General features: G+C 38.4%; 1 protein-coding gene and 1 long non-coding RNA gene across 4 annotated transcripts in view; both read left to right on the top strand.

The window, feature by feature from the left end:
* LOC115744916 (glutamine synthetase leaf isozyme, chloroplastic) overlaps positions 1–21,075 on the top strand; it is a 645,880-nt gene that overhangs the window by 343,176 nt on the left and 281,629 nt on the right. The gene's annotated exons all lie outside the window — the stretch shown is intronic.
* On the top strand, positions 16,982–17,712 carry LOC115744892. Its single transcript, XR_004015869.2, has 2 exons — positions 16,982–17,109; positions 17,361–17,712. It is a non-coding gene; the product is annotated as an uncharacterized LOC115744892 (long non-coding RNA).

The raw sequence follows: 21,075 nt of genomic DNA, 5'->3' as shown, positions 1-21,075 counted from the left end.
ATACTTTAGACTTTGATGATCCGTATAAATCTGAAAATTTTCCCCCCACAAATAATGTCTCTAATTCTTCAATGCAAAAACAATCACCGCAAGTTCCAAATCATACATTGGGTAGTTCAGTTCATGAGGCTTTAAGCGTCACGACGCATATGCAACCACTCTGCCATGTTGCATTAACACACATTCGAGTCCCTTTAGCAAAGCATCGCTATAAATCTCAAATCCTCCAGGACCCGATGGTATTGTCGAACCGGGTGTTGTCGTCAACTTATGCTTCAATTCTTGAAAGCTTCTTTCGCACTTATCTTTCCATTCAAAGTGAGTTTCCTTCTTCGTTAGCTGTGTCAATGGTATAGCTATCGAAGAGAACTTTTTCACAAACCGTTTATAATACCCCGCTAGACCTAGAAAATTTCGAACCTCCGTAATCGATGTCGGTCTTAGCTAATTCACCATGGTTTCAATTTTCGCCAGGTCTACTAAGATTCCATTCCCAAAGACTATATGTCCAAGAAATGCAACATGATCAAGTCAAAATTCACACATACTAAATTTGGCATAGAGAGTGTGTCCTCTTAAAGTCCGTAGAATGATGCTCAAATGGTGCTCATGTTCCTCCAAGTTCTTCGAGTACACCAAAATATCATCGATAAACACGATGACAAACCGATCCAAGAATTCTTTGAACACCCGATGCATCAAATCCATAAAAGCAGCTGGGGCATTGGTCAATCCAAAAGGCATGACCGTAAATTCATAATGCCTATATCCGGTATGGAAGGCGGTCTTCGGTATATCTTCTTTACGGATCCTCAACCGATGGTAGCCCATCCTCAAATCAATGTTAGAAAATACCGCAGCCCATTGCGGTTGATCGAACAAGTCATCTATTCTTGGCAATGGATACTTGTTCTTGATGGTCACTTGATTCAACTGTCGATAGTTAATGCATAAGCGCAATGACTCGTCCTTTTTCCTCACAAATAGTACTAGCGCTCCCCATGGCGATGCCTTTGGGCGGATAAATCCTTTATCCAACAACTCTTGCATTTGGATCTTCAACTCTTTCAATTCTTAGAGGGACATTCTATAGGGCGCCTTGGAGATCGGTTCCGTCCCCGGGGCTAGCTCAATCATGAACTCCACTTCCCGTTCAGGTGGCAATCCCGGCAATTCCCGAGGAAAGATATCGGGATAATCGCGCACCATGGCTATATCCTCTAGCCTCGGTCCCTCAATCGATGAATCGACCATTGCGGCCAAATATCCTTGGCATCCTTCATTTAACAACTTCGTCACTTCCGGTGACGAGATTAGGGAATCGAGATTCCTCCTCGACTTCCCACAAACTCAAATCTAGGATGACCAATAGGATTAAATTGGATCACCCTGCTACCACGATCAAAAATAGATCTTTGCTTTCCTAGCCAATCCATTCCAATTATCATGTCATAATCATGCATAGTCAAAACTGCTAGGTTTATTAATTCTTCTCTACCGCCAATGACTATCTTACATCCAGTACACCCTAAAGTAATCAATGCTTTATCCTTTATGGGTGTAGTTACGTGCAACATTACTTCTAGCAGTTTTAACTCAATCCCAGCTAACTCCACAAATTGAGCAGGTACAAAGGAATGCGACGCTCCAGAATCAAATAAAGCATATACAGCATGATCACATAAGGAGACCGTACCTATGATCACACCTAGCGCATTCTCTGCCTCATTGCGCGCCACCGTATACACTCTCCCTTGTGCTAGTGGCCTGTTCTGATTATTCTACGGAGCTGCTCCAATCTGAGGTCTTACCTAGGGTCTTTGAGGCTGAAATTGAGGCCCTAGGGCTTGTTCCGGGCAATTCCCGATCCGGTGGTCAAACTTGCCACATCTAAAGCACGCCCCTGTCCTACTCGAGCAAGGTCCATTCTTGTGCCTCCTTCCGCAAAGTCGGCGGTTTCGGTTAAATTGATATACCGATTTCCCATTTTTTCTCCCGACTGGAGGGACGAAGCACTGGTTTTCCATCATTGGCCTCTTGCCAAACTAGCGATTATCCCTAACTAGCATGAACCGCGATCCATATGCGGCAGCCCTCTCTTTCATGTCCCACTCCACCATCCGGCCCACCGCTCATACGACTCATCATAGTCTCTTAGGTTCGGCGGGATCGGCTGGCTACGAAGTTCTAGCCTCAATCCATCTCGGAACCTTCGACTATATCCGAGTGGATTCTCCACCATCATCAATGCATACTTCGACAATCTCGAAAATTCAGCCTCATACTGATCAATAGTCATCCGATTCTGACGGATCTGCTGAAATTCCAACATTTTCTGCTCTTGAGCAGTCTCTAAAAAATATTTCCCGTTGAAGATTTCGGTGAAGATAATCCAATTCGGCTCTGCACCCTTCGAGAAAACTCTTCCCCTAGTGGCCTTCCACCAATCACTAGCCGTATCCCGAAGGCGATACACTACCAAGGTCACTTACTCCTCCTCCGTGCAACCCAAAACCTCGAATGCTTTCTCCAAATCCTCTATCCAACGAGATGCGACTTCTAGGTCACCCTTTCCAGTAAACTTCGTCGATTTTAGCTTCAAGAACTGCTCTAATAGCTTATGCATCTGTCTATTACCATTATCATTCCCTTGATTGACATTGCCCCTATGGGCGACAGCGAAAACAACGGCCTCGGTGGGTTGGGCAATAGTGGCGGCTCATTCATGGGTTTGCCTACTCATGAGATTTCCAAGCTCCTCCAGAGCCCTAAGGACTCCATCCACTCTTGGATCTTCTCTAACGGTGGTTCTTGAACTAGAGGCTCCCCTAGAACCTCCTCTAGAACTCCCTCGGGAACCTTCTCTGGAACTTCTACCTTGATTGTCCATTTCCATCAACTTTCACAACACTTGAACCAAAATAATTCCACCAAGGAATTAGAGACCTAAGTCACCTACTTGAGTCTAGCAGTCTCACCCTGCTTAATATAGCAATTAGCATAAAGCTAACAATCGTTTCCGGTAGAATGATTCAACAAGCAAAACCAAACACTCGGGGCGAAAACAATCGGTCAAGCAAATCACGGGTGCACGTTCAAATGCCCCGCATAACACGTTTAACTCGCGTAAACACCTAAGGTCTCTCTACCTAACCATCCCAAAGTCATCGCTCCTTATCATTCCATATCTCTTCCCAAGTTGGATCGAGCTGACCTTACTCTAATACCACTCCGAACGGGGATGTCACGACCCGAACCGTTGCGAGCCATTGACATCCCACACGGCCACGACGTATGCAGGTTCTCTAGGATCCAAAGGCCAATAAAAACAACACGTGTAGAAGCGAAAACAAATCCCCGTACGGAAAACCAACATTACTACGATAACTTGGGATGGTAAAAATAAACTTATGTACATATATACATAATTGTTACAAACTTTCAAACCTAGAGCTTCAGAGATCACTGTACAAGCCTGTGACCACATATAACAAAGAGATTACGTGGTCGAAGCCCACTACACTTCCAAACTCAAATGCTCTACAAAATCAAGAGGCCAACTATCTTAGGCCTCATCCTCGCTATTAGGTACTATCTCATCTATAACTGCCAGTTCATCCTCGTCCAACTCTGGAGGCTGTTCGGCATATGATGGTTCCACAACTTCCCCATCTTCTCCTGGTACCATGGCTTCTAGTTCGGGTGCCGGGACTTGAGGACCGACTTCGGGATTCACCACCACACCATCGGGAGGTGCAGCATTCACGAGGTCATACTCCCCCACTCCATTGAAGGGAACATCGAAACCACTCAACGATCCCACGGTCAAATCCTCATGGCGATAAGTTCATACCACGTATGTCTAGGGCTTCCAGTAAAGCTCTCCGGTGTCCACCCAAGCTGTAGTAGCGTACCTATAGTAAATTTGATCTTCCTCGACAGGATACTCTATCACTTGCGTATCCATGTCCCGGAGAATACCGAACCTCGGGGGCGGAACACTCATGGCCGAGGTGGAGGGTCCGAGAAAAAAAAAGATGAGCCCACGACGGGGTGAGATAAAATCTCGATAAGCTAGTTCATAATCCTACGTTAGGGAACTAGTGCCTCCCGACACGTCCTAGGCGAGCAATTTCCAAAAAAATCCTTCTTCAATAAAAAATTCCACAAATAAATTTCAGAATATTTCATTCTTTCTCCAAAAATTGCCACACCTTCACAAATATTCTACGTTGCTCCCATATCGGCGTTCCATGCCTTAGACAATCAATAAAATATTCCACATACTCCAGGCCCGCGTTTAACGCCTCGAGGCTATAATATGAATATTCTACGTGGATCCAAAGCCCGCGTTTAACGCATCAGACTATCATATAACTAGACAGACCCGTGCAATAACGCCTCAGGCCATTATATAGTCCGAACCCGCGTAATAACGGCTCAGGTCACTATCCCATGTTTAACTCCTCGGGATAATATAATAACCACAATCCCACGTTTAACGCCTTAGGGTAAAATAATAATAACAGAGCCCACGTCATAAAGCATTAGGCCAAGGGGAGAGTGAGGTGAGAGAGAATGTGTTCTTGAAATATTTTGGGGAAGAAGACTAAGATTTAATAATAAAAGGGTAGGATAATATTAGGGCTAGATATTTTTGGTGTCTTGAATGCAAGAGGGGTAAAAATGGAAATTCCCCCCCCCACAAAGACTAGTTAAATTTTGGCCAAGGGGAAGAAAATGACCAAAATGCCCTTCGGTCCAAGTGAAAAATTGGGTATTCTCCAAGGGTAAATGGGTCTTTTCCCATTTCCGATCCAAATTTATTTTTCCCGAACCCTTTGGGGCGAACCGCAAAGAAATTGTACACTGGATGAGGAAACGTCCAAAATTTAATTATTGAAACCCTTGAAGGTCCAACGTCAAATTCCGAAGCTCGATTCGCGATCAATCTCGATCAATAGAAATTTCAGCATATCTCAAACTAACGAGCGGCTTTTAGGAGTTACGCGTATCGACCCGTGATTAATATCACATTTAAAAATTTCTCGAGCCATGGCATCTTTGGTTGTCATTCAATTGCGAGGGTCAATCACTAATCCCGACGGACACAATCGTTAGAAAATAATTTAGGGACATTCGGAACTCATACGAGGTCAAACGGAATCACCCGTGATTCAAGCATAGGGTATTATCCAAATCGTTCCTTAATCATTCTAGGATCGGCCCATATTGATCCAAAATATTCTCTCGACAATTTTCATAACCAAAGAGTTAATCCAGGATCAAGTTCTTAGGTCCACGTACTTGATTTTCCTAGCTAGCCATTCCTATTTGGTTAGTCTACTCAAGATGGACCATTCACGAGTGAGATTAGACTGAAATACATCAATGAGACTTTTCATTTATTCAAGACTTCGAAAACGAGTCGGAATACGGGATGTCACAATAAGACTCTTTAATTTAAAGTTTTCTGCATAAAGACTAACATTATTGCTTACTGAACATTACTAAAAGAAACAAATAAATCCAAAATTGGCAATCTTCGAATGTCATGATAAAGCAAATGCCACTTGAAACAAGCAGTTTGCTGATTTCATAGCAAAAGGAATGTTAGCCCATGAAATACGATTATATAATAGGTCAAACATGATGACATCTTGACAGCAAATAATTACATGCGAACCGAATCGTACAAAAAAAAGGACTTCGTATTATGGATAGAACTTTTGAAATGTAGCCCATCATCAGAGGCATTTTACTTCCGATGACAATAGAAGTATATCTGGTATCCTAAATGGCTACACATTTAGAGGAGGTGGGAAGGCACCTTAATTCCACTCGAAGTTTCAATGCCTTGTGAAAAAATCTTAATGCAATGTGGTGAGAATTCGAATTGTCACTTAGAAATAAGAACGACTATGCCGGAAACCTTATTCGTATTGGATTTTCTTGAAATTGTCTTAGCATAAATGACATGTGGATACTTCAATGTTGTCAACACAAAGCATAGACGGATGATATCAATCTATCGAAAAATTTAGATATTTTTACTGCAGACACAAACAACCCGACATAATTTTTTGCTTCATGGGAGCAAAAATATCTCGGACTTGCCTACACAAGAAAATGGGTCCATACTCATTTGATTTCCTTATTCAATGTGCCTATAAGTAAACTTTATTCTCCATTTGTTTTCATGTACTCATGTTAGGAGAAGTAACAGCATGGGGATGTAAAAGAATAGCAAAAAGAGCCAAAAGCAATGCTAGAATTGAGAAAAATTGAAGTTGGAACAGAAAATAGATAGTAAAGGATTGAAAGAAACCAACATTTGGGCTCTTGCGCTAGCCCCTCTCGAGGACTAGTCGTGCTCCATCGCTATGTTGAGCGAAGCTCACCGGTTCTGCGGAACCTCGGTTATAATAAATAAATAAAATAAAATAAATAAAACCAACATTGTCTACTAAATGGAGAAAAGAAAATTCACTTAAACAAACTCTGTTCTCAACCATACAACCTCATTAAAAGTCATCTTTACCGAAGCATACCACTTATGAATCCTAATCACCCAAGGACAGTCTAAATAAAAAGAAGAGTGGAGAGAGGGGAGACAAAAGACCGACAAAGACCAGAGAGGGGAGAGAGAGCGCAACGTGGAAGAGCGAAGAGAGAGCCTTTCAAGATGATGGGCACGACAAAAAAAAAGAGAATAAAAAAGACGACAGGCCCACATTAGACACGTGTCGTCACTTGAATGGAGTATTGCATAGATGAGGTGGCACCACAATCGTGTGTAATATTTTTTAGTATTTGTGTCATTCTTTGACGGCTTTTTTTTTTTCGAAGTCCCATCGAGGCGGCATCAGGCAAGGGCTTTTCCTTTTTCAGTCCATTCCGACCAAATTCTACTTGAATTTACGGAGGAAGATTTTTATAAGAGTATATGCATATAAAAATTCGAGGTATAACATAAAAGTATATTACATGTGAGAGTGTGTGACTAAAGTTTTCCAACAATAATTTAGCACTGCAATGTATTTTTTAAATAAATTTTCAAGTATATACAAGTTTAAATAGTTCGAAAAAATCTTATCCATTGGATAGAAAGTATTTATGAAATAACTCGTTAGATGAAAAAAAGGATCATATTTACTAAAAAGAAGGGGTACTCTTTGTTTTATATGCTAGTATATACAAGTTTTATACTTTTAAAATTTTTTAAAAAGTATAGTTAAATCTTAAAATTTATTTAAATGGTGCAATCAAATTCTTTCATAAGTACTATCAATTTGTCTAATAAAAAATACGACGTTGCTTTTTTAAATTAATTATCTCTCCTATGTGGCATTTTAAAATTATTTTCTTCTTCAAATCTTGTCTAAATTAGATTAAAAAACAAAAAAAAAGTCAAAAATTTATTAAGCACACAAAAAAAAAACAGAAAAAAAAAAGAAGGAAAAGGCCTTGTCGGGGTCGCTGCCGCCACCATCGCTTGTCATTAGAGAGTCCGGTAGAGATCGATCCTTGCTGGCCCCAATCAAGGCCTACATGACACCCGGTTAAGGCGGCCAAATGTGGGTAACACCGGCCCCAAACGAGGGTCGACAACCCTCACTAGGCCCAAACAAGGCCTTGCTTGGGGCCACGGAGGCTCGCCCAAATATAGGTTCAAGGCACCTAGATTTTTTTTCCTCGAAAAGGCGCCTAGATTTGGGTGAGGCTTCACTAGCCCTCTCTAGGCCCGAGCGAGCATCTCAAGGGGGCTAGCGAGAGCACTTGCGGCCAACGAGGCCTTGCCCTTCTCTTTTTTCTGTTTCAACTTTGTTTTTATACAAAATTTTAGCTCTTTTTTTATTTTTTTAAATCTAATTTAAATAAGATTTGAATGGGAAATTGATTTTAAAAAAATAGCACTAGGAGAGAAAATTTAATTTAAAAATACAAAGTCAGCATTTTTTATTAGATAAATTAACTGTGTTAATTGAATGATTTAATTGCATTAATCTGATAAGTTTTAAAATTTGATTGCACGTTTTAAAAATTCAAAGATTCAAATGCATTCAAATTTTAAGAATTTTATTGTATTTGTCTCGCTTATTTTATTTATAGGTTTTGCAAATGGTATTTGTTATGTAAATATGTTTCTAGTTTCTATCTCATCGTACAATGATATCAACTTTCAGAGCGTTTTCGTACAATAAATGAGGGGGGTTGACTGTATTAAGTAGTATGTAATGAATGAGGTACTTGGCCGTTTGTGATTGACAACTGACATATTCATATAACCATGGTAGAGTTTCGTTTGCTTTTGGCCGTGTCTGTGGCGTGATAATTATTATGCTTCGTCTTCTGTCAACCTCATGCTGCAGATGATGCAGTACCACTTTGAATGTAAGTCCTCTCCTCGGTGGGGAATAGTCGTGCGTCTCCACCGTATTGGTCCTATCTGTCTTTTCTTGTATTGTGTAACCTTTTTGGCTTTTTTCTTTTCTTTTTTTATTAATTTTAATAGTTTTGTTTTTTTGGCCGAAAATTTTAAATATTTGTTTTATACAGATCGTTCTCTCTTTTATTCAGATGCTCCGTATGATAATGACATACGATATAAGTCAGGGCATGTGTTCGGCAAAAGCATACTTAAAATTATAAACAAAAAATCATAATTTAGAAGTACGTGCCAAAATTTATATCTTATGAAAATCACGTGACTAAGAAGCGCCAAACACCTACAAACAAAAAGTCGGGCTTCACAGAACAATACAAAGACATACATCTACCGTTTCATCTTGACAAAGGAAATTCATATCTTTAAGAGAGACGAGATTTGTTTTCGGATGCAATGTTAGCTACCAGTTGCTCTCGAGGAACTGAGGGTGAGTGGACTGACTGCATAGGGAACCGTCCAGATCGGACCAAATGGAGCACCGATTTGGATCATGATTTCATAAAATTGGGATCAATGATTTTCGATTTGATTTTTTATTCTAAGGAGGAACCGAACAGATTATTGTTATGTAATTTTTTACTTCTTAAATGTAAGCCTAATAATCCATCGGTTATTTTTTTATTTTTTAAATGTAAATATAATTTTGATTAATATATGACAATTAGAATCCGTATTGCCCACTCTAATTTTATTTGTTGACATCTTGTTTCGTGTATAAACAAATTTGACGATAGATTATCATTGGCACCTAGCTGCCTCGAACACTTCTGATCGAGATAGTTTAAATGGATTGTCCTTATGTGGTCTTGGTGGTGGACGTGCCTATAATTCTCCGAATGTTTGATCATGTCATTGATGACTTCCTTATATGAGAACTCTATTCATGATTAGCAAAGAAAAGAACGGCAGCTGCTATTGAATTGCTATATGCGAGAGAAGTGAACACTTTTAGTGTCACTGTTGATACCAACATTTTGATTTTCCTTAAATCATTCATTTATACGCAAAATAAGAATCATCCTTAGTTCTCACCAAAAATAATTTCTCATGCATTGCATATTTAAATTTTTCTGTCAATCATGTATTTAGACCAAAGGTGGAGCAATTGAGCTTAAAATTGACAGACAGTTGGACCGGACTTAGTCCGAGATTTTTCGACTAAGGCATGAGGCGTGTACGGAATTTCATATAGGCTATTTGGACCTATCTTGAGCTCAAATTATTTCATTTAAGCTTATTTAATTAGAAAGGCTTTTGATTAACTGTTCATTATTTAGAAGAAGCCTTAATTTGAGCCTGAAAATTTGAGACAAGCCCATAATTTGATCAGAAAAATTCGGCCAAAGCTCAAACATAGGGGTGCCGAATTTTACATGGAGTTTGGACCTATTTTTAAATTCAAATCAGCCCATTTTAGTTATTTAATTATGCAAAGCCCTTAATTAATTACACATTTAATTAATTAGAGCTCATATTAGGTCCGAGATGTCGTCACAAGCCCACAAGAGCTTATCAAATTCGGCCACACCTTTCTAAAATCCACCCTTGGCTGAAATTCTACAGTGTTTTTATTTAATTGGACTCTTCAAATTTTCAAATTGATTAAGAGTTTAATTGATCTGGGACTCCTACTCTGGCTAGAGTTATGTAGGATGTAGACTCTATTAGGCCAATGGTTGCAAATTAATCCTACCTGGCTAGGATTACTAATCCTACGGTCTCAATTAATTCCCACTCCTACTAGGATTAGGAGGACTAAGTCTATATAAACAAGCCTTGCTCAAGAGCATATTCATTTAGCTACACATAAAAATTTCGGCACATTGAAGAGGAAGATTGAGAGCTAAGAGTTTGATTGTCTCCCCAACCGGTCAAGACAATCCTCTTTTTGGCCGAATAGCCCCTCCATGACCGAGACTCCTCTAGTGCGTGCATCACCACTGGTTGGCCAGCTCCATCGTCCACCTCAGTTCGGCATCCTAATTGCTCTGCTTTCCTCTGACACTATTCAACCATGGTCTAGCTCAGCCGTGGTCCATCTCAGCACATTAGAGCTCGGCATTCTCCGTGTGGCTGTCCTAACCAAACCGCCGATCAACCAAGCCGAGGCCTTTACTGTCCAGCCATGGAAAAGCTTCTGATCAGCCTCTTATCGAGGTCAATCGGTCCTTGTTTTATTATTATTTAAAGATCTAGCTGGGTTTCTATGTGTGTTCGAGCGTTTGGGGGTAAATTGACCTCAAAAGTTGGTTGTTTTGGACAAAAATTTCAGCTTGCATGCGTGCAGAAAATTCGCTTGGAAAAGGTAAAATTTTCTTAACTTTGGATGGCAATTTGTGCTCTTGAAAACTTGCATATATGTTCTAAGGATTTGATGAACATACTTGATTTGTAATAAAAAGAGAAAAATTTGAGCTTTTTTTTTTAATCAAGATTGTGCTGGGGTCGAAAAATGATTTTTTGTGACATAAAATTCTAATTTTTTTACCAAACCTAATTTGATTATGAATTGGTTGAATTTCGTGATACTTTTCGAGAATTGATAAAATAAATTTGAAACCATTTTTTTTTCTCAAAGTTACAGATTATTCAGCAATTTTGAAGATCATATTAAGTTGATTGAAAAGATGACGATTTTTGGCAATTTGAATCTGGAATTTTCTGTTCTCACCTCTTTGTTGGCTGAAATTTCCATAGAAAGGATAGTCCTTGCTTTGAATTCTTATCTTGATTTGTTGAGTTGCCTTATCTTGATACTTTCTGATGTTATCTCTATGTTGTGGATGGGATTTATTAAATTGAACTTTATCTAATCTTTGATAATATTTGAATTGGATAATATCAGACTTGTCGTGGATAATCCTTTTTCTTTGAACATTTATCTCTAGCATATGAGTTGGTTGGATTGCTTACCTAGTGGTTAAATTGTCTTATCTCTTGAGATTTTGTGATAATATTAGATTTTATGGATAAGATTGATTTGTTTGGATGATTATCCGAATTTTTTTTATAATTATCTGAAATTAATTTGTAAATTTGAAAAGATAATTTTCTTAAAATTAAATCAATTTTGGATAGGGTAAGTGGCCCCCACTTTTACATTTTCGGCTACCCCTATTAAATTTTCGAAAATTCAAAGTCAAGTTGGTCCATCTTTGCTTTTTGTCTGGTCATGTTTGTTTATTTTTCTTTTACTATATAGTTTACACTATTATAAACAAACATACCCATAATATATGCTCTCTTGTGTATTGTCCTTTCAACAAATTAAATCATATTTCCCTAGCCATGATATTATAGAATGAGACTATAATTTAGTATAGAATTTCGTAATATGTCCTTTGTATTAAGGGATGATGTTATTTTGTACCTTTATCTGCATACCGACACAAATCTAAGTGTATGTAGTGGATAAATTCTACTCTGACCCTAATATTTGGGTATGAGTGAATTTATAGAAAAAATCAGAATTAAAGGTATGTTATGGGCATTTTTATTTATTTTTATTCCATCTTTGTTTTTTATTTTTGCCGAAAATAAAAAAAAGCACTCATTTTTCGTTTATCATATGGTCTGTTTTCCATTTTCCTAAGCAAAAAAAGAAAAAACCATTTCATTCACATCATCAATCAAAAGGGATTTTTCATGAAATTTGGTGCTGAAAGGGCATTAATTTTTTTAAATTAATGTAACCAAGTCTCCTGACTCATTTTCTATTGTTCGTAGGGATAAAATAGTTTTTCCACTATTTTATATATGTTTCTAATTAACCTACTGTAAATGATTAGTAACGGCTCCAATTCAATGAATTTTGCATGAAATTGAACCTAAGTTGCAATTCGATAGGATTTGGGAGAATTCAAATGAGGTTAGTTAACTTAATTAACCTAATAATCCGTTAACCTAAGGTTTCTCGAACTTTAGGTCGATAGTCACTTGCACTGATTTTGTGCAAGGCACATCTTCATAATCATTTTGTAGAAGAACACGCCATTGCCAATAAGTCACTTGGACCGCTTGGATATCGAATCGATTTCCAATTCCTAGTACCTAAGTGGGATTGGACAGGACCAAAAACTGATCACCTCTAGTAGGAATTAGCGAATCTCCTTCACCATCTGTTGGCTGACTGGTTGCTCGGGACTTTATGTTAGTTGAAGTGATTGTTTCTATGTTGAAAAGAAGAAATGTATCAGTGAGACGCCAGAGGTAGATGAACAGGAACACCACCATAGTTGAAGTGATTGTCGGGAAACATGTCGTTGGAAAGGGAAGAAGAGAATTACCTCTTTCTGGAAGAGCTACAAAATTTCATTCTTGCAAAAGATCATGAAGAGCTACTTCTCCTACCACATCCCCTATGAATGATAATGACTACAAGTCCTTCACACATGGCGCGCGCATACATACGGATAATACACGCGGATATGCTATTAGATCTACATTATATGTTTGTTATTCATCTTTATAATTATTTTCTTCTCATGGTGTTTTTTTTTCTCTTTTAAATAATCAAAACTAAAACCTGCCAGAAAGAGTGGCTTTCTTTTTGTCTGTAAATTTATTGAATCATGAGGAAATAATGTCATTTCTTTTCTTTTTTATAGCAAAAGTGCATCTATGTTGCAAAAATTAGTATTTTGGGGATTTTACAAAATTGCTTCATTAAAATATTTAAATATCATTCAATAGATGAAACTATTATCAGAAATGACATAATTATAAACCTATATGTGAAAAAGAAAACTAGTTCAAGATCCGCTAATGTTGCATATAAGATAGAATATATTCAGGTTCTACAAGTAAAATCCATACGAGATTAAATGCACTTATCAATTTTTGCACACGACTATTGAGGAAGACTTATCAAATAACTAATTGAGCATTAAAAAGAAGAATTGTGGTCTCCTAAAAGTAGCCTCTTTTTTGCTTTATATAGTAATATTATGCATACGTACCATTTCAAATGACCCACATACTTCAATTTTCAATTATTCCATTCAATCTAATTTTTTTATGATCATCAAGGTACATTTCTAGATTTTACTATATTGTGTTTGATTTGGCTCCGCCAAATCTACAACATTATGAAGAAATCATTAAGAATCAATGACGATAGTTTTTGTTCATATATATCTCCTAAAAGTCATAAAGTTTTTTTTTTTGGTCAAAATACTCATGCAGTTCAAATTGGTTATTTTGGTCAATAACAGGACTTAAATTTCTCGTGAAATTGTTACATAATATTTTCGGCGTTTTCCACTGAAAATGAAATTAGTAGCCTTTTGCGGAAAGTCAACATATGAGGGAAAGAAAGAGTGGAAAATCAATGGGTGAAAAATTCTAAATCTCCATCTCACAGCATTGGACGCGCCGTTGGTGCGCATTGTGGTGCTTAGCTTTCTTAGATTTGAAGACACAAACAAACAGTTGGAAAAAAAAAAAAATCTAATCTCCATACTCTTTTCTGTTTGGTTTCAGAGCACGTAGCTCCAATCATACTCGATTCATGCATCTGACATGCGAAGCACTCCACGACCGCCAATCATTTCCTTCTTGCATTTCCCGCGGCAACTGCAACGGTAGCGACATAAACCGTCTAAAGGCAAACTATAGATATATTATTAAATTGAGTACAATTTCTACATTCTTAAATAACGAGCTAAGTGATAAAGTAGGCAACAGAAGAAATATTAGCCTTATCATAAATTAATGTACTTATTAACAGACGCAATTTGGTAATGAAACTAGTCACACATAGTTATTATCACAAATTCTTTTCCGTTCTTTTTCTCATTTCTTTTTTTTTTCTTTGCGTAGCCGGCAGATTACAATGCCCAAATTCAGTATAATGTCCAGGTATCATAGATGATAACAGCAAACACCCGACTTACTACGATCCGAAACCATAAGGTATAAAGAGAAGATGAATCACCAGACTCAAGAGTTGTCAAAGAAGGCCATGCGTAGGAATGTTTCTTCTGTCAGAACTGTTTTTCCAGCTTCAGGATGTTCTTCCAGTTACACACACATGCAGTCTCAATCACATTCTCACCCTCTAATTTGCCATTCTGTAGGTCAATTAGAATGGTTGACGACACTTTAATTACTGGTAGCGATGATTGGACGGCTAGTATATGGTCTGTTTCCCGTGGGACATGTGACGCAATTCTTGCTGGCCATGCCGGGCCAATCCAGTGTGTTGAATTTTCTTTATCAAATAGAGGCATAATCACAGGTTCTCACCCGATGCCTTGTTATTAGGGTCCCTTGTGTTGTAACTAGCAATATCACCTAAAGGGAGGGGAGGGGGGTGAATAGGTGATTTTAAATAATTTTGACTAGAAAATGCGGAATTAAAAAAATCAAGTCAAAATGTAGATAGAATCTGAATCTGAATCTAAATATGTACCGTTTTGATTCCGAACACGAATATGCAATTTCTAGGTATGCAGATTCAGAATATGAACACCAGTATGCAATATTATATAAAACACAATGATAAGAGTTTAGAGATAAAGAATATTGCACACGACGATTACAATGGTTCGGCTTAGATCAAACCTACATTCACTCTCCCACGCCGACAACCAATTGGCTGGATTCCACTAAATGAATCAATGGAGGCTTACAACAAGTGATGATGATCTCTTTAATAGATCACACTATCATTTCTCAATCACTCTTATAAAGCCTCTCAATGATTGTCATATAAAGCTCATGAGGACAAGTATGAATCTGAATAACTCTAGCGCCTTGGAATTTATAATTCTTATCTTACACCGTAGTAGCACCATGGATCTCCTTTTATACTCCTTCACCCCCAAACTAGCCGTTGGACAGGTCTTCAAAGGACCGCTCTTTAATTGCTGATTGGACACCATTAATCTTGATTGAACAAGATTGTATCTTGGGAGATTTGGTGACCGTTAGCGTTGAATTTGAATTCCTCGGATTCGATCGCCCATGCAACTCAATCTTCGGTTTCTATAAGTAGAATTCTTCAAATATGGAAGTTTTCTTATCTCACGGAAGGTAATTTTCAATCAAGGATATTCTATCAATCATGTTATAGAATAATCCTGTCAATCAAAGATTACAAACTTCTATAAATACATCAGCAGTAACGGATATATGTCGGGCGTGGGTTTTTAGAATTTGGAATCAATATATCTCGTAACTTCTGAACATACTTCAGAAGCAGTAGCAATCTTCTGTATCCGAATACTTCGTTACGTCCGAACAGTCTTCATAGATGAAACCAGTCTTCAGAATCTGGACAAAGAGAGATAACACTGAGTTTGATGTTGATAGAAACCTTGTTGATGCTCGCACATTAGTCTTCATTCAAAGGTGTGGTTTTAGCTACATAAGTGACACTTCACTTAATCTGGATAACATGATTCAACCTCTTCAAAAATAGATATGCGATACTCTTGCCTTGAGTCTAAACATCCAACAAAGGTCAATATAAACTTCTCTTCTTAGATGCAATATCCAAAACTTCCAATGCATAATTCGGATGCGGTTTCTTGAGCTCCATCTTCTAGTTCCTCTAAGCGTATTGGCAATTGTAGCTCTACCTCGTTATTCACCTGTTAAAGGTCCTTCCAAGCTTTGAGTAACTTCTCGTTCTAGGCTTGTTCATCTTCTACTTAGGTATCTCAAACTTGTAGACACCTCTACACCCAGGGTATTAACAATGTGATCTCCCACATTTTCTTTTGTCTGTTCAATGTTCAGCATTATCTCGGAATGTCGTTTCTCTGACTTGTTGATGATGTCTAGTTCCGAAGCCTGTTATAGAGAATCACTTTGGATATTGGTTTTGAAATATTTGGTTACATACATATGAGTGACGGCAAACTATATGCCTAACCTTAGCAAAACTATCTCGAGGATAATGGGCATACATGATTTCTTGACCTCTGACGGTATTCTTTTTATAGTGCTAATGCCACAAGCCTGTTCTTGAGGATAACGGGCATACATGTGAGTGACAGCAAACTACATGCCTAACCTTAGCAAAACCGTCTTGAGGTTAACGGGCATATATAATTTCTTGACCTCTGATTGTTCTTTTTTTCTCTGAGAAAGATAGTGCTAGTGCTACAAGCTGGTTCTTGCAACTTGCGATGCTACTACTCGGGTTGTGATTTATGATGCTGTAAATTCCTGCTTCCTTAGGAAAGTAGTCACCTCTTACCTTATTCTTTGTGTGTGGCCAGGGTCTATTTCCTCGGGTGGTAGTGGTTAGTTGAAGCTTAAATAGAATGTGAAGTGTATTAAGTTATTCATAATCATGTAAACGAGCAGGTTTCTTTGCTCTTAAGCTTGGACAGATTTTGCCGCAATGATCGGCGTCTCTAAAACTAAACAAAATATGCTGACTTATTAGTCAACTGAAGCAATTACCTCAGGATAAACAAATATATTCTCATATGTTTCCAGGGGGTATAAGGTGCGTCAAGAATGTCACCATTCATTCATCCGCTATCGTATCTATCAATGCTGTGGAGCAACCGCTGGGGATCGGAGCTGCTGATAATTCAGTGTCCCTCTTCCACCGACCACAAGAGCGAGTCAGTGGCTTATCAAGCTGTGGATCAAACGTGGGCGGTTGGCAACTTTATAGAACACCACAAAAAACCCTTGCTGTGGTATGCATCATTTGTTTGTTCCAGCATTATTTTCCCAACACATGCTACAGGAACTTGTCACTAGTGGTAGTATCTACATCTATAATCGATTTCAGAATATTTTTTTTTCTTTTGTTTGCTTATAGTCATGGCTTTGTGCGCTCTCTCTCTCTCTCTCTCTCTCTCTCTCTCTCTCTCTCTCTCTCTCTCTGTGGCAAAGTGAATCCGTCATTTGTTGATCTTTAGTCGTGGCTTCTAATTTTGGTTTTCAGGTGAGGTGCATTGCTTCAGACCTCGAAAGGAAGAGGATCTGCAGTGGTGGCCGTAACGGCGTTCTTAGGCTGTGGGATGCTACCATCAACATCTAAAGTCTGTCGATCCTGATGTGAAAGTCGTGTTCTGTTCCTCAATCTGTGTGCATTGTGTTGTTTTTACATCGACAAAAAAAAAATCTCTTGTTTTGATTCGGGAAAGACAGATGATTGAAATGCTGAAACTGAGATGCAGCTTTGTTTTCTTTCAACTTCTTTTTCTTCGTTACTTCTTCTACGTTGTTTACTCTTGCTGTGTACACAATATGGACCCGTGTTTTTCACTTATAAATGGGCCAGCTTCAATTTGCCGTACGAGTTCTGACAAGAGAAGTCCAAAATGAGTCTAGATGAGCCCGTCATGAAACTCAAGCACGGGAAAATTACTAAAAAAGTCTTAATATTTCTTATTTCTTTTCTTTTTTTCCCCTACACACCTGTGGCTGGCTACGGTTTTGCGGCCTTATGTAGCTTCGCCTGCGGTCACAGCTCGTGAGACCCTCGTGAGGCAAGGCCGTAGGCGAGCCTAGCCTTGCCAAGGCCGCAGCTAAGGATGGCATGGCCTCACCCGTGGCTGCGATGGCCTTGCCCAAGCCAGGTGAGGGCCATGAAGCCCTAGCCTGCCTTCGCCAGCTCCGGCGACTCTCATCGGCCACAGGAGGGTTGGATAAAAATTAGAAAGAAAAGAAATAATGGAAATAAAAATATTATCAAAATTTTGCCACTTCAGCATCGGCAATGCCACGTCAGTGCATATAACCAAAAGAGTAAAGTTGAAAGAAAATAGGTCTACCTCAATTTTGCTAATCTTTTCTCTCTCTTCGATTCCGACTATGGTGACTCACCCTTGTCGCCCCTCCTGCTCTCTCCTCTCCTCGCTGACCAGGCTTATGCTCTTTAATATGTAATGTTTTCGACGTTCATTTCACATCCAGAATAGGAACAAAATACCCAACTTGATTATGACTCTCGTAAGCTACTTGAAAGTGAGAATCTTGACAAGTTTTGATCCATTTCTCACAAAAAGAAACTCTTCATCTAATGATGCCATGTTTAATATGTTTATATGGTCTTGAGAATGTAAAAAAACAACACAAGTAACAGACAAGAATACGAAATTGCACTTAAATATAAGTTAATTACTAGGCAGTGGTTGCATGTCTTTAATGAATAACCGTTCGGACCCGAGTAGTAATCCATTAGCTTTCCCTTAGTGATTCAAGGTCGCAACAAGGAAGAGTAATTTTGAATGTAGTTGTTCAGCCATCAATGGTAGGTCTACGTTCAAAGACATTGTTCGAAGGCTTGTTAGCCTTAGCAACTTAGCACCCATTGGCGCAACCACAAATTTTGGCCCATTAATTTGTCGCTCCATCCTTTAAAGGTCCTCCTTTAACTAAGAATCAAAGTCTAATCAATTATAATCGATTAACTATAGTCATCATTAATTGATCTTCCAAGGCCACTTGGAAATCTACAAATCTTACTGTTATTGATAAACACGTCCCGAAATCGCTAAAAGGTGATCGAAGGAAAATTACAATTGCTATAGAGAAATTTACTAGCCATTATTTCAAATATGGCAATTTGTTGCCAATGCTGACAAACAAAGAAACGATTATAACTTGTTAATTCAACCATTCCATGGCAATGGCACACCATACTTTAGAACAAGAAATGATTCCCAACACAATTCTTAGCAACATTTATTTTTTGGTAGGACAACCTTAAAATCGAAGGAACTCAAAAGATGTCACAAGAATTTTGGACATGAACACATTTAACACGTCACAACTCATCAAGCCATCATTGTTTGATTCATCGGGGGCATCATAGCTTCCTGCGGCTGCTGCTGCATCTGCTGTTTTTTTTTTTTTAACGTTGCCCAACCATCCTGTCCAAAAGCGAAACAATCGAATTAATCCCCCAATTCTTCAATTGGAAATACCAAAAAAAGTTATCAGATTAAACCTGAGTCTTCGGCTACAGATCATACAAAGGAATATATGTATCAGAAGTCCTAAAATTTGTTGCCAAAGTATAACCGAGTCTTAAAACTTTCAAAAGTATATTAAAGTCCCGTAACTTGTTTAATTGTTGCAATTTGGCTAAATCCCTCCAATTCGTTAGTGAAGGGAACCGATCCCGATTAACATACGCAGCGGATTACATGGAATTAACAAGCCCTAGAATCAATCTTGAATCACCGATCGGAGAAATGCATCACAGAACGAACGCACCTCGGATTTTCACGCATTAAATGTGCACAATGCAGCCTCGAGAGAGTCCTTCGTCCGTTTGACGATCGAGAGAGATTTATTGAGGTTTTCTTCTTCCCTTGTTCATTGAGCGTCCGAAGCGACTCTACCAACAGAACAAAGAAACGTGATTCTTATTCACGTTCAAAAAATGAGTAACCGCCTTTAGCAATTATCTAGTATCATAAGGGGTGTGGTAGCCTACATGGGCGGACCACGGTACTTACCGTACACCCCATAAAATCCAACATCTCCCACTCGTCCATGATGGGCTACCTATAACTCTCACTTGCCCATAAAGGGTTAAACATAACTCTCTCTCTTTTTTGCAAAGTTCATATTAACAAATAATCCGTGCGACCAGCATACTTTGAGAACTCGTTGCCATACATCTGTTAGGAGTGTATAGCTGCTCAAAATAGGCATATTAATTCGAGTAGATCCAAGTATGCGGTACCCTAGATCAATCAGTCACATTTACATCATATTTCTCTCGATCTCTTTTAGTATTCAAATACAATACATTGTATTCACAATCATGACTAAACTCAAATAATCATAACGGGTCGACTTGTGAATACAAAGATTGAATGTGACATCAAAATAAATTGATCTTCCTCTTCCCTTAAACCTCTCAATCTCAATTCAACTCGCTTTTCTAGAAATGTCCCATTAGATCGAATCAATCTCATGACCATTGGTAACACCCTAAGATAGCGAACACCGAAAAAGAAATCCCGAGAATAAGTAAGAGTCGTGAGGGGACTAAATTGAGGAACTTTTATCCTCAAGAGTCTCACACAGCTGTAGAGTTGAGATCAAAACTCTTACCAAACTCTTTTTGGTCGGCTCATGCATACGTAATATGAAGTACGTATTACGGTATTCTCTCCTTTCCCATGGAGTGTATGTCTTTTCTCTTGATACCGTACAGACGATAGTTCGGACATACTCAATGTCTAACTTGAGTTCACCAATCTACTCTCTTTAAAAGAATCCATCGAAACTCACATCCGGCATTAAAGACGGATAAAGTGAAATATGTGGGTTATTTCACTTTTGGACATAATAAATATTATGACCTCATCTTGACACTCTGTTAAGGCGACATTTATACTTTAAGCTTAAGCTCTCAATTATCACCTAGATAATGAGCTTAAAATTGTCTCATCTCTATTTATCACAAAGTAAATAGAGGCGATTACCCGTGTGAGTAGGCTAATCTCCATCTGTCCAACATACCTTATCAAACAATGCATTAAGCATTAATATGCATAAATGCCATACAAACTCATAGGCATCAATAATGATAACATATACCATTAGCCGTGAACTTTGGGAAATATAAATATCTAGTACTCTCATTTCTACGCACTTTCTAGAGATTTTAACGTAGGGAACTAATCCATTTGTCAACA

This window comes from Rhodamnia argentea, chromosome 6, assembly GCF_020921035.1.
Source record: "Rhodamnia argentea isolate NSW1041297 chromosome 6, ASM2092103v1, whole genome shotgun sequence".
In the NCBI taxonomy this organism is placed as follows: Eukaryota; Viridiplantae; Streptophyta; class Magnoliopsida; order Myrtales; family Myrtaceae; genus Rhodamnia; species Rhodamnia argentea.
This window is presented reverse-complemented; position numbering and strand designations above follow the sequence as displayed.